The 13,660-nt window shown below is 39.3% G+C and overlaps 1 protein-coding gene across 2 annotated transcripts in view; it reads right to left on the bottom strand.

Annotated features, from left to right (window-relative positions):
• The window catches only part of IMPG1 (interphotoreceptor matrix proteoglycan 1), a 144,932-nt gene that overhangs the window by 31,171 nt on the left and 100,101 nt on the right, over window positions 1–13,660 (bottom strand). The window lies entirely within an intron of this gene.

Genomic DNA, 13,660 nt, shown 5'->3' with positions numbered 1-13,660 from the left:
GTCACCAATTGGTGCCAAACTGCCGCTGGCATTGGAACAGATTTAGATCCCTCATCCCCATATAGAACTCCCAGACAACTAGGTGTGCAGTTTTGGCCCAGAAATTTTAATCATTTTCCAATAATGCAAGCCTGCATTTTATGCAGTTGGATTTTTTTGGTTACTAAAATGATGTTTTGGTATTTTTACCACTTAAAATTTAAATTATGCTTTTCCAAAATTGAGTAATCTAATTGAATAGCTTGTCAATTTGCAAAATGATACTGGGAGTATAAAGGTGTTGGTGAACATATAATTTGAATGTTACATTGACCATAAAATTTGCTATTTATTAATATTTAAAACCTCTCAATTAGCTGGGTATAGTAGTACACGCCTGTAATTCCAGCTACTCAGGTGACTGAGGCCTGAGAATCTCTTAAACTTGGGAGGCAGAGGTAGCAGTGAGCCAAGATCATGCCACTGCATTCTAGCCTGGGTGACAGAGTGAGACTCTGTCTTAAAATAATAATAATAATAAAACAAAGTAAAAAACCTTTGCCACAGTTGCATTATTATACTCTGACAATTTCTATCACCATTTTGCATTGCTATCTTGGGTAAGTACACATTGAACTACCAAAGTCTATCCCTTTTTTTGGTACAAAATGAAAATAAATATTTCTAAACTAAGAAAGTGGTGGAAACTTTCAGATAAACAGATTGTTGAATTATTAAAATATTCCATTAAACCTAAATCCAGAGCCACTGATGATATTTAAGACATTAAGTGATAAAAACAGGGAGCTTTTTGTGATTTCTTCAGTGGCCTGTTGGCAAATATGCAGGAAAACTCTATTGAAATCCAAATGCTAAGCATGATAAATGGACTGTCTGGATGCAGATATAATCTTTGGGCTCTCAGTCAGCTAATTTACTACAGTGAAATTACCAAAACTGAAACTCCAAGTGATAAACAGCTCTGAAAGTTGGAATCATATTAGTTTTATTACTTTCTTAAAATAAAACCTGTCTGTTGGTGAGTTATGCCAGCTTTTAGAGAAGCACCCTCTTTTCTCTCACCTGGGGAGGGTACCTGCGTGCGTCTACTCATAATTCACTCAATTGTGAGAAATAATATTACCTAATATCTAAGATCTCTCTGGAGATACACTTAAAGTTTTGTTAAAATCTCCATTGCTATGGGCTGAATGTTTCTGTCCATGCAAAACTTGTGCGTTCAGGCTCCAATCCCCAGTGTGATGATATTTGGACATGGATCTTTGGGAGGTAATTAGGTCATGAGGGTGGAGTCCTCATAAATGGAATTAGTGGCCTTGTAAGAAGAGACTCAAGAGAGATGATCTCTCTTTCTGCCATGTGAGAATATAGCAAGAAAGTAACAAACTCCAAACTAGGAGGAGAGCCCTTGTCAGGAATAAAATCTGCAAACACGTTGATCTGCCATTTCCTGGTCATCAGAACCGTGAGAAATAAATTTCTATTGTTTAAGACACCCACTCTATGATATTTCATTATGGAAGTCTGAATAGACTAAGATACCCACAAACAGATCTGGGATGATAAATTGAAAGGATTTGATTTGACTTTTTTTGTGCCATGGAAAATGCATTTGAATCTGTGTTCCTATGATGTGATCTCTGCTCCTGCAGGTGATGAGTTGGCAAGAAGCACAATGATAGATGTCTGCATTTTGCTCTTTTGCCAGCATTTCATTACTCACCTCTTTCTTACTACATAGACTTTAACCTGCTTAAAATAGGTTTCTGCATTATGTCATCAATCAACAAAAATAAATTTCTGGCCATTTCCCTTTGTGACATCTTTTTTTTTTTTGTACTTTAAGTTTGAGGATACATGTGCAGAACACGTAGGTGTGTTACATAGGTATATACATGCCATGGTGGTTTGCTGCACCTATCAACACGTCATCTACATTAGGTATTTCTCCTAATGGTATCCCTCCTCTAGCCCCCCACCCCTTGACAAGCCCTGGTGTGTGATGTTCCCATCCCTATGTCCATGTGTTCTCATTGTTCATCTCCCACTTATGAGTGAGAACATGCGGTGTTTGGTTTTCTGTTCTTGTGTTAGTTTGCTGAGAATGATGATTTCCAGCTTCATCCATGTCCCTACAAAGGACATGAACTCATCCTTTGTTATGGCTGCATAGTATTCCATGGTACATATGTGCCACATTTTCTTTATCCAGTCTATCACTGATGGGCATTTCGGTTGGTTCCAAATCTTTGCTATTGTGAACACTGCCACAGTAAACATACGTGTGCATGTGTCTTTATAGTAGAATAATTTATAATCCTTTAGGTATATACCCAGTAATGGGATTGCTGGGTCAAATGGCATTTCTGATTCTAGATCCTTGAGGAACTGCCAAACTGTCTTCCACAATGTTGAACTAATTGACACTCCCACCAATAGTGTAAAAGCGTTCCTATTTCTCCACATCCTCTCCAGCATCTGTTGTTTTCTGACTTTTTAATGATCATCGTTCTAACTGGCATGAGATGGTATCTCACTGTGGTTTTGATTTGCATTTTTCTAATGACCAGTGATGATGAACTCTTTTTCATATGTTTGTTGGCTGCATAAATGTCTCCTTTTGAGAAGTGTCTGTTCACATCCTTTGCCCACTTTTTGATGGGGCTGCTTGTTTTTTCCTTGTAAATTTAAGTTTCTTGTAGATTCTTGATATTAGTCCTTTTTCAGGTGGATAGATTGCCAAAATTTTTTCCCATTCTATAGGTTGCCTGTTCACTCTGCTGATAGTTTCTTTTGCTGTGCAGAAGCTCCTTAGTTTAATTAGATCCCATTTGTCAATTTTGGCTTTTGTTGCAATTGCTTTTGGTAATTTAGTCATGAAGTCTTTGCCCATGCCTATGTCCTGAATGGTACTGCCTAGGTTTTCTTCTAGGGTTTTTATGGTTTTAGTTCTTACACTTAAGTCTGTAATCCATTGTGTGTTAATTTTTGTATAAGGTATAAGAAAGGAGTCCAGTTTCAGTTTTCTGCATATGGCTAACCAGTTTTCCCAACAGCATTTATTAAACAGGGAATCATTTCCCCATTTCTTGCTTTTGTCAAGTTTGCCAAAGATCAAAGGGTTGTAGATGTGTGGCATTATTTCTGAGGCCTCTGTTCTGTTCCATTGGTCCATATATCTGTTTTGGTACCAGTACCATGCTGTTTTTGTTACTGTAGGCTTGTAGTATAGTTTGAAGTCAGGTAGCATGATGCTTCCAGCTTTGTTCTTTTTGCTTAGGATTGTCTTGGCCATACAGGCTTTTTCGGTTCCATATGAAATTTAAAGTAGTTTTTTCTAATTCTGTGAAGAAAGTCAAGGGTAGCTTGATGGGGATAGCATTTAATCTACAAATTACTTTGGGCAGTATGGCCATTTTCATGATATTGATTCTTCCTATCCATGAGAATGGAATGTTTTTCCATTTGTTTGTATCCTCTCTTATTTCCTTGACCAGTGGTTTATAGTTCACTTTAAAGAGGTCCTCCACATCCTTTGTAAATTGTATGCCTAGGTATTTTATTCTCTTTGTAGCAGTTGTGAATGCGAGTTCTCTCATGATTTGGCTCTCTGTCGTCTATTATTGGTGTATAGGAATGCTTGTGATTTTTGCACATTGGTTTTGTATCCTGACACTTATCAGCTTAAGGAGATTTTGGGCTGGGATGATGGGATTTTCTAAATATATAATCATGTTATCTGCAAACAGAGACAATTTGACTTCCTCTCTTCCTATTTGAATACCTTTATTTTTTTCTCTTGCCTGAGTGCCCTGGCCAGAACTTCCAACACTGTGTTGAATAGGAATGGTGAGAGAAGGCATCCTTATCTTGTGCCAGTTTTCAAAGGGAAATCTTCCATCTTTTGCCTATTCAGTATTACATTGGCTCTGGGTTTGTCATTAATAGCTCTTATTATTTTGAGATAGGTTCCATTAATACCTAGTTTATTGAGAGTTTTTAGCATGAATGGCTGTTGAATTTTATAGAAGGCATTTTCTGCATCTATTGAGATAATCATGTAGCTTTTGTCATTGGTTCTGTTTATGTGATGGATTACATTTATTGATTTATGTATGCTGAATCAGCCTTGCATCCCAGGGATGAAGTCGTCTTGATCATGGTGGATGAGCTTTTAGATGTGCTGCTGGATTCAGTTAGCCAGTATTTTATTGAGGATTTTTGCATCAATGTTCATCAGGGATATTGGCCTAAAATTTTTTTGTGTGTGTCTCTGCCAGGTTTTGGTACCAGGATGATGCTGGCCTCATAAAATGAATTAGGGAGGATCCCCTCTTTTTCTATTGTTTGGAATAGTTTCAGAAGGAATAGTACCAACTCCTCTTTGTACCTCTGGTAGAATTTGGTTGTGAATCCATCCAAATTTTTTTTGGTTGGTAAGATATTAATTACTGCCTCAATTTCAGAACTTGTTATTTGTCTATTAAAGGATTCTACTTCTTCCTGGTTTAGTCTTGGGAGGGTGTATGTGTCCAGGAATTTATCCATTTCGTCTAGATTTTCTAGTTTATTTGCATAGAGGTGTTTACAGTATTCTCTGATGGTAGTTTGTATTTCTGTGGGATCATTGATGATATCCCCTTTAGCATTTTTTACTGTGTCTATTTGATTTCTTCTCTCTTTTCTTCTTTAGTAGTCTGGTTAGTGTCTTTAGTAGTCTGGTTAGTGGTCTATCTTGTTAATCTTTTCAAAAAACCAGCTCCTGTATTCATTGATTTTTTGAAGTGTTTTTCATGTCTCTATCTTCTTCAGTCCTGCTCTGATTTTAGTTATTTCTTGTTTTCTGCTAGCTTTTGATTTTGTTTGCTCTTGCTTCTCTATTTCTTCTAATTGTGATGTTAGGGTGTCAATTTTAGATCTTTCCCACTTTCCTTGGTGGGCATTTAGTGGTATAAATTACCCCGTAAACATTGCTTTACCTACGTCCCAGAGACTCTGGTATATTGTGTGTTTGTTCTCATTGGTTTCAAAGAACTTATTTATTTCTGCTTCAATTTTGTTATTTACCTAGTAGTCATTCAAGGAGCAGGTTGTGCAGTTTCCATGTAGTTGTATCATTTTGAGTGAGTTTCTTTTTCTTTTTTCTTTCTTTCTTTTATTTTTTTGAGATGGAGTCTTACTTTGTAATCCAGGCTGGAGTGCAGTGGCATGATCTTGGCTCACTGCAACCTCTGCCTCCCAGGTTCAAGCAATTCTTCTGCCTCAGACTCCTGAGTAGCTGAGATTACAGGAGTCGGCCACCATGCGCCGCAAATTTTTATATTTTTAGTAGAAATGGGGTTTCACCATCTTGGCCAGACTGGTCTTGAATTCCTGACCTCGTGATCCACTTGCCTTGGTCTCCCAAAGTGCTAGGATTACAGGCATGAGTCACTGTAATCCTGAGTTCTAAGTTGATTGTGTTGTGGTCTCAGAGACTGTTTGTTATTATTTCCGTTCTTTTGCATTTGCTGATGAGTGTTTTACTTCCAATTATGTGTTCAGTTTTAGAATAAGTGCCACGTGGTGCTGAGAAGAATGTATATTCTGTTGATTTGGGGTGGAGAGTTCTGTAGATGTCTATTAGGTTCGTTTGACCCAGAGCTGAGTTCAAGTCCTGAATATCCTTGTTAATTTTCTGTCTTGTTGATCTGGCTAATATTGACATTGGGGTGTTAAGTCTCCCATTATTATTGTGTGGGAGTCTAAGTCTCTTTGTTCTATAAATTTGGTTGAATTTACTCTAAGAACCTGCTCTATAAATTTGGTTGCTCCTGTATTGGGTGCATATATATTTAGGATAGTTAGCTCTTCTTGTTGCATTGATCCCTTTACCATTAAGTAATGCCCTTCTTTGTCTTTTTTTGATATTTGTTGGTTTAAAGTCTGTTTTACCAGCAACTAGAATTGCAACCTCTGCTTTTTTTTTTTTTTTTTTTTTTTTTGCTTTCCATTTCCTTGGTAAATATTCCCGCATCCCTTTATTTTGAGCCTATGTGTGTCTTTGCACGTGAATTGGGTCTCCTGAATACAGCATACCAGTGGGTCTTGACTCTATCCAATTTGTCAGTCTGTGTCTTTTAATTGGGGCATTTAGCCTGGTTACATTTAAGGTTAATATGGGTATGTGTGAATTTGATCCTGTCATTATGATGTTAGCTGGTGATTTTGCCCCATTAGTTGATGCAGTTTCTTCATACTGTCGATGGTCTTTACAATTTGGTATGTTTTTGCAGTCGCTGATACTGATTGTTCTTTTCATATTTAGTGCTTCCTTCAGGAGCTTTTGTAAGGAGGCCTGGTGGTGACAAAATCTCTCAACATTTGCTTGCCTGTAAAGAATTTTATTTCTCCTTTGCTTCTGAAGCTTAGTTTGGCTGGATATGAAATTCTGGTTGAAAATTCTTTTAAGAATGTTGAATATTGGCCCCCACTCTCTTCTGTCTTGTAAGGTTTCTGCAGAGAGACCTGCTGTCAATCTGATGGGCTTCCCTTTGTGGATAACCCGACCTTTCTCTCTGGCTGCCTTTAACATTTTTCCCTTCATTTCAACTTTGGTGAATCTGATGATTATGTGTCTTGGGGTTGCTTTTCTCAAGAAGTATCTTTGTGGTGTTCTCTATGTTTCCTGAATTTGAACGTTGGCCTGTCTTGCTGGGTTGGGGAAGTTCTCCTGGATAATATCCTGAAGAGTGTTTTCCAACTTGGTTCCATTCTCCCCCCCACGTCAATTCCAGGTACACCAATCAAATGTAGGTTTTGTCTTTTCACATAGTCCCATATTTCTTGGGACTACGTTCGTTCCTTTTCATTCTTTTTTCTCTAATCTTTTATTTCATTGAGTTGATCTTCAATCTCTGACATCCTTTCTTCCACTTGATTGATTTGCCCATTGATACTTGTGTACGCCTCACGAGGTTTTCGTGCTATGTTTTTCAGCTCCATCAGGTTATTTATGTTCTTCTCTGAACTGGTTATTCTAGTTAGCAATTCCTCTAACCTTTTTTTAAGGTTCTTAGCTTCCTTGCATTGGGTTAGAACATGCTCCCTTAGCTCGGAGGAGTTTGTTATAGCCCACCTTCTGAAGCCTACTTGTGTCAATTTGTCAAACTCATTCTCCATCCAGTTTTGTTTTCTTGGTGATGACGAGTTGTGATCCTTTGGAAGAGAACAGGTGTTCTGATTTTTGGAATTTTCAGCCTTTTTGCACTGGTTTTTCCTCATCTTCATGGATTTATCTACCTTTGGTCTTTGATGCTGGTGACATTCGGATGGAGTTTTTGTGTGGATGTCCTTTTTGTTGTTGTTGATGCTATTCCTTTCTATTTGTTAGTTTTCCTTCTAACAATCAGGCCCCTCTGCTGCAGGTCTGCTGGAGTTTGCTGGAGGTCCACTGCAGACCCTGTTTGCCTGGGTATTACCAGTGCAGGCTCCAGAACATAAAAGATTGCTGCCTATTTCTTCCTCTGGAAGCTCCGTCCCAGAGGGGCACTTGCCAGATGCCAGCCAGAGCTCTCCTGTATGAGTTGTCTGTCGAACCCTGCTGGGAGGTGTCTCCGTCAGGAGGCACGGGGATCAGGGACCCACTTGAGGAGGCAGTCTGTTCCTTATCAGAGCTCGAGTGCTGTGCTGGGAGATCTGCTGCTCTCTTCAGAGCTGGCAGGAGAAACGTTTAAGTCTGCTGAAGCTGCACCCACAGCTGCACCTTCCCCCAGGTGCTCTGTCCCAGCGAGATATGAGTTTGATCTATTAGCCCCTGACTGGGGCTGCTGCCTTTCTTTCAGAGATGCCCTGCCCAGAGACGAGGAATCTAGAGAGGCAATCTGGCTACAGCGACTTTGCCAAGCTGCAGTGTGCTTCACCCAGTTTGAACTTCTTGGTGGTTTTGTTTACACTGTGAGGGGAAAACTGCCTACTCATGCCTAAGTAATGGCGGACACCCCTCCCTGCACCAAACTTGAGCATCCCAGTTCAACTTCAGACTGCTGTGCTGGCAGCAAGAATTTCAAGCCAGTGGATCTTAGCTTGCTGGGCTCTGTGGGGGGTGGGATCTGTTGAGATAGACCTCTTGGTTCCAGGGCTTCAGCCCCTTTTCCAGGGGAGTGAATGGTTCTGTCTCATTGATGTTCCAGGAGCCACTGTGGCATGAAAAACAAAGTCCTGCAGCTAGCTCAGTGTCTGCCCAAACGGCCACCCAGTTTTTTGCTTGAAACCCAGGGCCCTGGTGATGTAGGCACCTGAGGGAATCTCCTGGTCTGTGGGTTGCAAAGACCATGGGAAAAGCATAGTATCTGGGCTGGAATGCACCATTCCTCACGGCAGAGTCCCTCGTGGTTTCCCTTGACTAGGGGTGGTAGTTGCCCAACTTCTTGTGTTCCTGGGTGAGGTGATGCCCCACCCCACCCTGCTTCAGCTCACCCTCTGTGGGCTGCACCCACTGTCTAACTAGTCCCAATGAGATGAGCTGGGTACCTCAGTTGGAAATACAGAAATCACCAGCCTTCTGCATCAATTTTGCTGGGAGCTGCAGACTGGAGCTGTTACTATTAGGCCATCTTGCCGGCCAATAAAAAAGATGTTTTTTTGTGACATCTTAATATTAATCCCTCATATTCACAATAAACTTAAACAAATTATTTCATCAATGGAACAATTTGCTATTTAATTATAGGGTTGCTTGATAAAATACAGGATGCTCATTGGAACATACTTTTACTGAAAATTATTATTTTTTATCTGAAATTTAAATTTAACTGGACATCTTGTATTTTTCTTTGCTGAGTCCAGCAACCCTATTTAAATGTGATTTTAAAAGACTCCTACTCTCCTTTTGTTTTGAGATTGAAGCTACTAAGGTTATAGTCAATTCCTTTGGAAAAAATATTATCCAAAGCTTATCACTATTTGTAAGTGTATTTTAAATAATCATGTTTTCATATAATTCATATGAAAAAATTAGACATAGTAGCGACACAGACCACTCCAACATTGTATTTTTGCACTACAATAGGAAAGTCAAACACTAAAAGCCGAGGCCATTCATTTCACTCTGAACTATGCAAAATGAAAAGATTTAAAATAACTGTTATGCTAGAGTGTGTGTTGGTCTGTGAAGGTATGGAGTGTGTTTACGTGTATGTGTATGTGTCAGGGGCAATATTTCTAAGTCCAGCTGCCAAATGTAGAGTATGTAGCTGTTGTGCTCACTTTCTAGGTAGGATGTCTGTCCAAAGGCAAGGCCACAAATGATATAGTCCAACCCAAAGTAGATGAACTGAGGTCCAGCTGAAGCCCAAAGTGCAGTACGCAGGTGGGAGATGCCAGAAGCCCCATCAGTAGCCAGAAGAAGACAAAGCAGAAGATGAACAGTGTGTGGGGAACAAGTACAGATGAAAGGCTATTTTAAATGCTGCTAGAAAGGGTCACATATATATGCTAAACCATAAGCATCAAGTGGTTGCTTATTCATGTCAAAAACTCTCAAAAGAAGAGATTCCATCCAACTCCTTTATATCTTTAAGGGGCATGACCAGCAAATTCTTAATTTTATGTCAAGCAAATCCATTCTTATTTATAATAACAAGAAAGTTATTATCTTCCTTTTTGGAATATTATAGAGATAGAAAATGTTAATTATCCATTCATTCAACAAATAGATATTGATAGCCTCGTATGTGCCAGGCATTATTCCAGGTGTTAAAATATATAAGTGAGCAAAGATAAAATTTCTGGCCCCAAAGAGCTTACTGTCTAGTGGAGGAGGACAAAAAACAAAACAACAAAACAATACCAAGAAAAATATATAGTACACCAGGTGGTGATAAGTGCTATGGAAATAAAATGAAGCAGAAAAGGCGATGGAAGTACAGGGTTTCCAGTTCTATACAGAGTTGTCATTGAGAATATAATATTTGAGAATAGACCTGGAGGAGATGAGTTAGCCATTCGGCAAATGCAAATGAGAAGGCCAAAAGAAGAAGGGTGTCTGTCATGCTCAGGGAGCAGCTAACTGGGAGAACAGCATGGCCACAATGCAATTCTATACTATCAATCAAGTGTCAGGGTGGCTAAAGGCATTTTCAAACACACAGTCTTAAAAATTCCTCCCAGGCACCTTTTCTTAGCGTGCGTTTACCTAAAATGAGGTAGTAAACCAAGAAAAAGAAAGAAATGGGATACTGAAAAAAGTTCAGGGAAAGGGAAATCTCCAGGAAGATGGTAAAGGGGCCTTTGAAATACCCAGTTACCCAGGTGTAAAAGGCAACCAGTAAAAAACTGGATTCATCTCAAGAGACAGGTACATTGAATGCATCTTTCACCAAGCCTTCTGCAATTGTACCAAGTTTTAAAAGATTTCTTTGCCCCCCCCTCCTTTTTTTTTTGAGACAGCTTCTTACTTTGTCACCCAGGCTGCAGTGCAGTAGCATAGCCATGGCTCACTGCAGCCTCAAACTCCCTGTCTCAAGCAATCCTTCCACCTCATCCTCTTGAGTAGCTGGGACCATGTGCATGCACCACCACACCCAGCAATTTTTAATTTTTTTTTTTTTTTTGTAGAAATGGGGGTCTCTCGATGCTACCCAGGCTGGTCTGAAACTCCTGGGCTCAAATGATCCTCCTGCCTCAGCCTCCCAAAGTGTTGGGAGAATAAACCCAGAGGGAGAAGGGATCAAGGAATCCAAACTGGAAAAAAGGCCAAGGAAAATCCAAGATAGCAAAATAGATAGCAAAGGGAAGACCCACACGACAGCAATTCAGAAGTCCTAGAGAGCAGCAGTCCAGAGAGAAAGAGGTGGTATACTAAAATTGCAATGGAAAGTTTGAGAAGAACTAGTAATAAATACAAAGAAATATAAGTGAACAATAATAATAAAAATAAATCGGCCTGGTGCAGTGACTCACGCCAGTAATCCCAGCACTATGGGAGGCAGAGGTAGGTGGATCATCTGAGGTCAGGAGTTTGAGACCAGCCTGGCCAACACGGTGAAACCCTGTCTCTACTAAAAATACAAAAATTAGCCAGGCGTGGTGGTGCGTGCCTGTAGTCCCAGCTATTTGTGAGGCTGAGGCAGGAGAATCACTTGAACCCGGGAGGTGGAGGCTGCAGTGAGCCAAGATTGCCCCACTGTACTCTAGCCTAGGCTACAGAGTGACTCTCTGTCTCCAGAAAAAAAAAAAAAATCAAAGAAAACATTAACTCTAGGAAAACAGAAAGGAAACACAGCAGACAGATCAGCTGAGAATATTTACTATAAATACTGAATACTAATTTAATAATATAATATCACTATATTGGAAAGGTTAAAGGGAGAAAGAGGGGATGGTATTGTAAGAAACTTAAATCTTTACCTACAATAATGGAATGTCAATAAATAATACTTGAAACGATGACCCAAAAATGTATATTATTTAAAAATATGGGGAAAAATAAATGCCAGACAAAACAGCTGAGTTAAAAGGTCCAGTTTTTGGTGAGTGTTACTGCACAGTAAAGAGGTGTGAGATAGTAAAATGCTGTATTTGTCAGAACACTTTAATGTGATTTGGCTTTAAAAAATTAAACTTTTTATTTTGAGATAATTGTAGATTCAAATGCAGTTATAAGAAATAATACAGAGAGTAACATCCGTGAAAATTGCAGAGTTAGAAGCTCCAAAAGTCTGTCCTTTCAAAAAAAAAGCTGGTGAAAAGTGTCAGAATTGACTTTTTCAGAAACCTGGAAACTAACCAAAAGCTTGCAGCAAACAAGGGAATGCTTAATTAAGAACAGCTGAATCTCAGTAAGAACAGTGAACTTTGTGGCATTCTTAACTTACCCTGTTCTTATCCCCCACTCCCCAGCTCAGTGATAGCCTTGAAAATAACAGCCCTCATTTCCAGTACCAGTGCCTCAGGGAGCAGAATGGACCTCATTGACAAAGAGTTTTAATTATTTGTTTTAACCTGACTCCCTGGAATACCAACTCAAAAGGCTTGCCTTTATTTTTCCTAACTAGGAACTCTCCCGATTCTAAAATGGTTACCTGGGGAAAGTTTGTCAAAAACACCTAGGCAAATGCACTAATTGCTACTGTGGGAGGCAATGGATAACAGCTGGGCACGCAATAGACTAAGCAAAAACTTGGGAGGAAAGGCTGGGGAATGAGATTCTTTGGGGAAAAAGCACTTTCAAAAGCTCTGACATATTTTTGGGAATCTAGAGGGCCACTTTAATGCCCAGGGCTGTATGCATGCTCAGTAAGGACCTGAGAATGCATATAGTTCTGGGCATTAAACTCTTATCTCTCTCTGACCTTCAGAGTTCTGCAAAAGCATGAAGAGAAGGCTAATAGGGAAGTGGCTGCTTTCTGGTTATGGGGTTTCTTTTGGAGACGATGAAACATTTCTGGAATTAGTGCTGAGGGGCTTCATAACATTGTAAACATACTAGAAACCACTGAATTGTCTACTTACAAGGATTAAAATGGTGAATTTTATGTTATGTGAATTTTATATCCATAAAGAAAAAATAGGCTAGGCACAGTGGCTCACACCTGTAATCCCAGCACTTTGGGAGGCAGAGGCAGTCGGATCATGAGGTCAGGAGTTCAAGACCAGCCTGGCTAATATGGTGAAACCCTGTCTCTAGTAAAAATACAAAGATTAGTCAGGTGTGGTGGCAGGCGCCTGTAATCCCAGCTACTCAGGAGGCTGAGGCATGAGAATTGCTTGAACCCGGGAGGCGGACGTTGCACTGAGCTGAGATGGTGCCACTGCACTCCAGTCTGGGTGACAGAGTGAGACTAGTCTCAAAGAAAAAAAAAAAGAAAAGAAAAAAATGAAAAAATAATATAGACAGAACTTGCATACTCATCACCCCAATAACATCCTGCAAAACTATAGCATAATATCAAACAATGTTGACATTGATAATCTAGAGACAATTCCCATCATTACAAAGATTCCCTCATGTTGCCCTTTTGCAGTTACCCCCACTCTCCCACCCACACCCTTAACATCTGGCAACCACTAATATGTTTTCTATTTCTATAATTTTGTAATTTCAAGGATGTTATATAAATGGAAAATTACAGTATGTAACTTTTTGGGATTGACTTTTCTTACTCAGTATAACTCTGGAGATTCATCCAAATTCTGTGTATCAAGAATTTGTTCCTTTTTATTGCTGAGTAGTATTACATTATATAGATGTACCACAGATGGTTTAACCATTTACTCTTGAAGGACATCTGGTGTCTTTCTAGTTTTGGGTTATTATGAATAAAGCTGCTATAAATATGCATGTACAGGTTTTTATGTGAGCATACGTTTTCTTTCTCTATAATAAATGCTCAAGAGTGAAATAGCTTGCATGGTAGTTGTATGTTTAATTTTTGGAGAAATTGTCAAGCTATTTCACAGAGAGGCTGTACTGTTTTACATTTCCACCACCAGCAATGTACAAGTGATACAGATTCAAATGCATTTTCCAGCATTTGTTGTGACTTTTTTTTTTTTTTTAATTTTAGCTATTCTGATCAGTGTTAATGATATCTCATTGCAGTTTTAATTTGTACTTCCCTAATAAATAACCATCTGAACATCGTTTCATGTATAAGAGGTAAAATGTCCCTCCCTATTT

The sequence above is a fragment of the Macaca fascicularis genome, chromosome 4 (assembly GCF_037993035.2).
Source record: "Macaca fascicularis isolate 582-1 chromosome 4, T2T-MFA8v1.1".
NCBI classification, from domain to species: Eukaryota; Metazoa; Chordata; class Mammalia; order Primates; family Cercopithecidae; genus Macaca; species Macaca fascicularis.
This window is presented reverse-complemented; position numbering and strand designations above follow the sequence as displayed.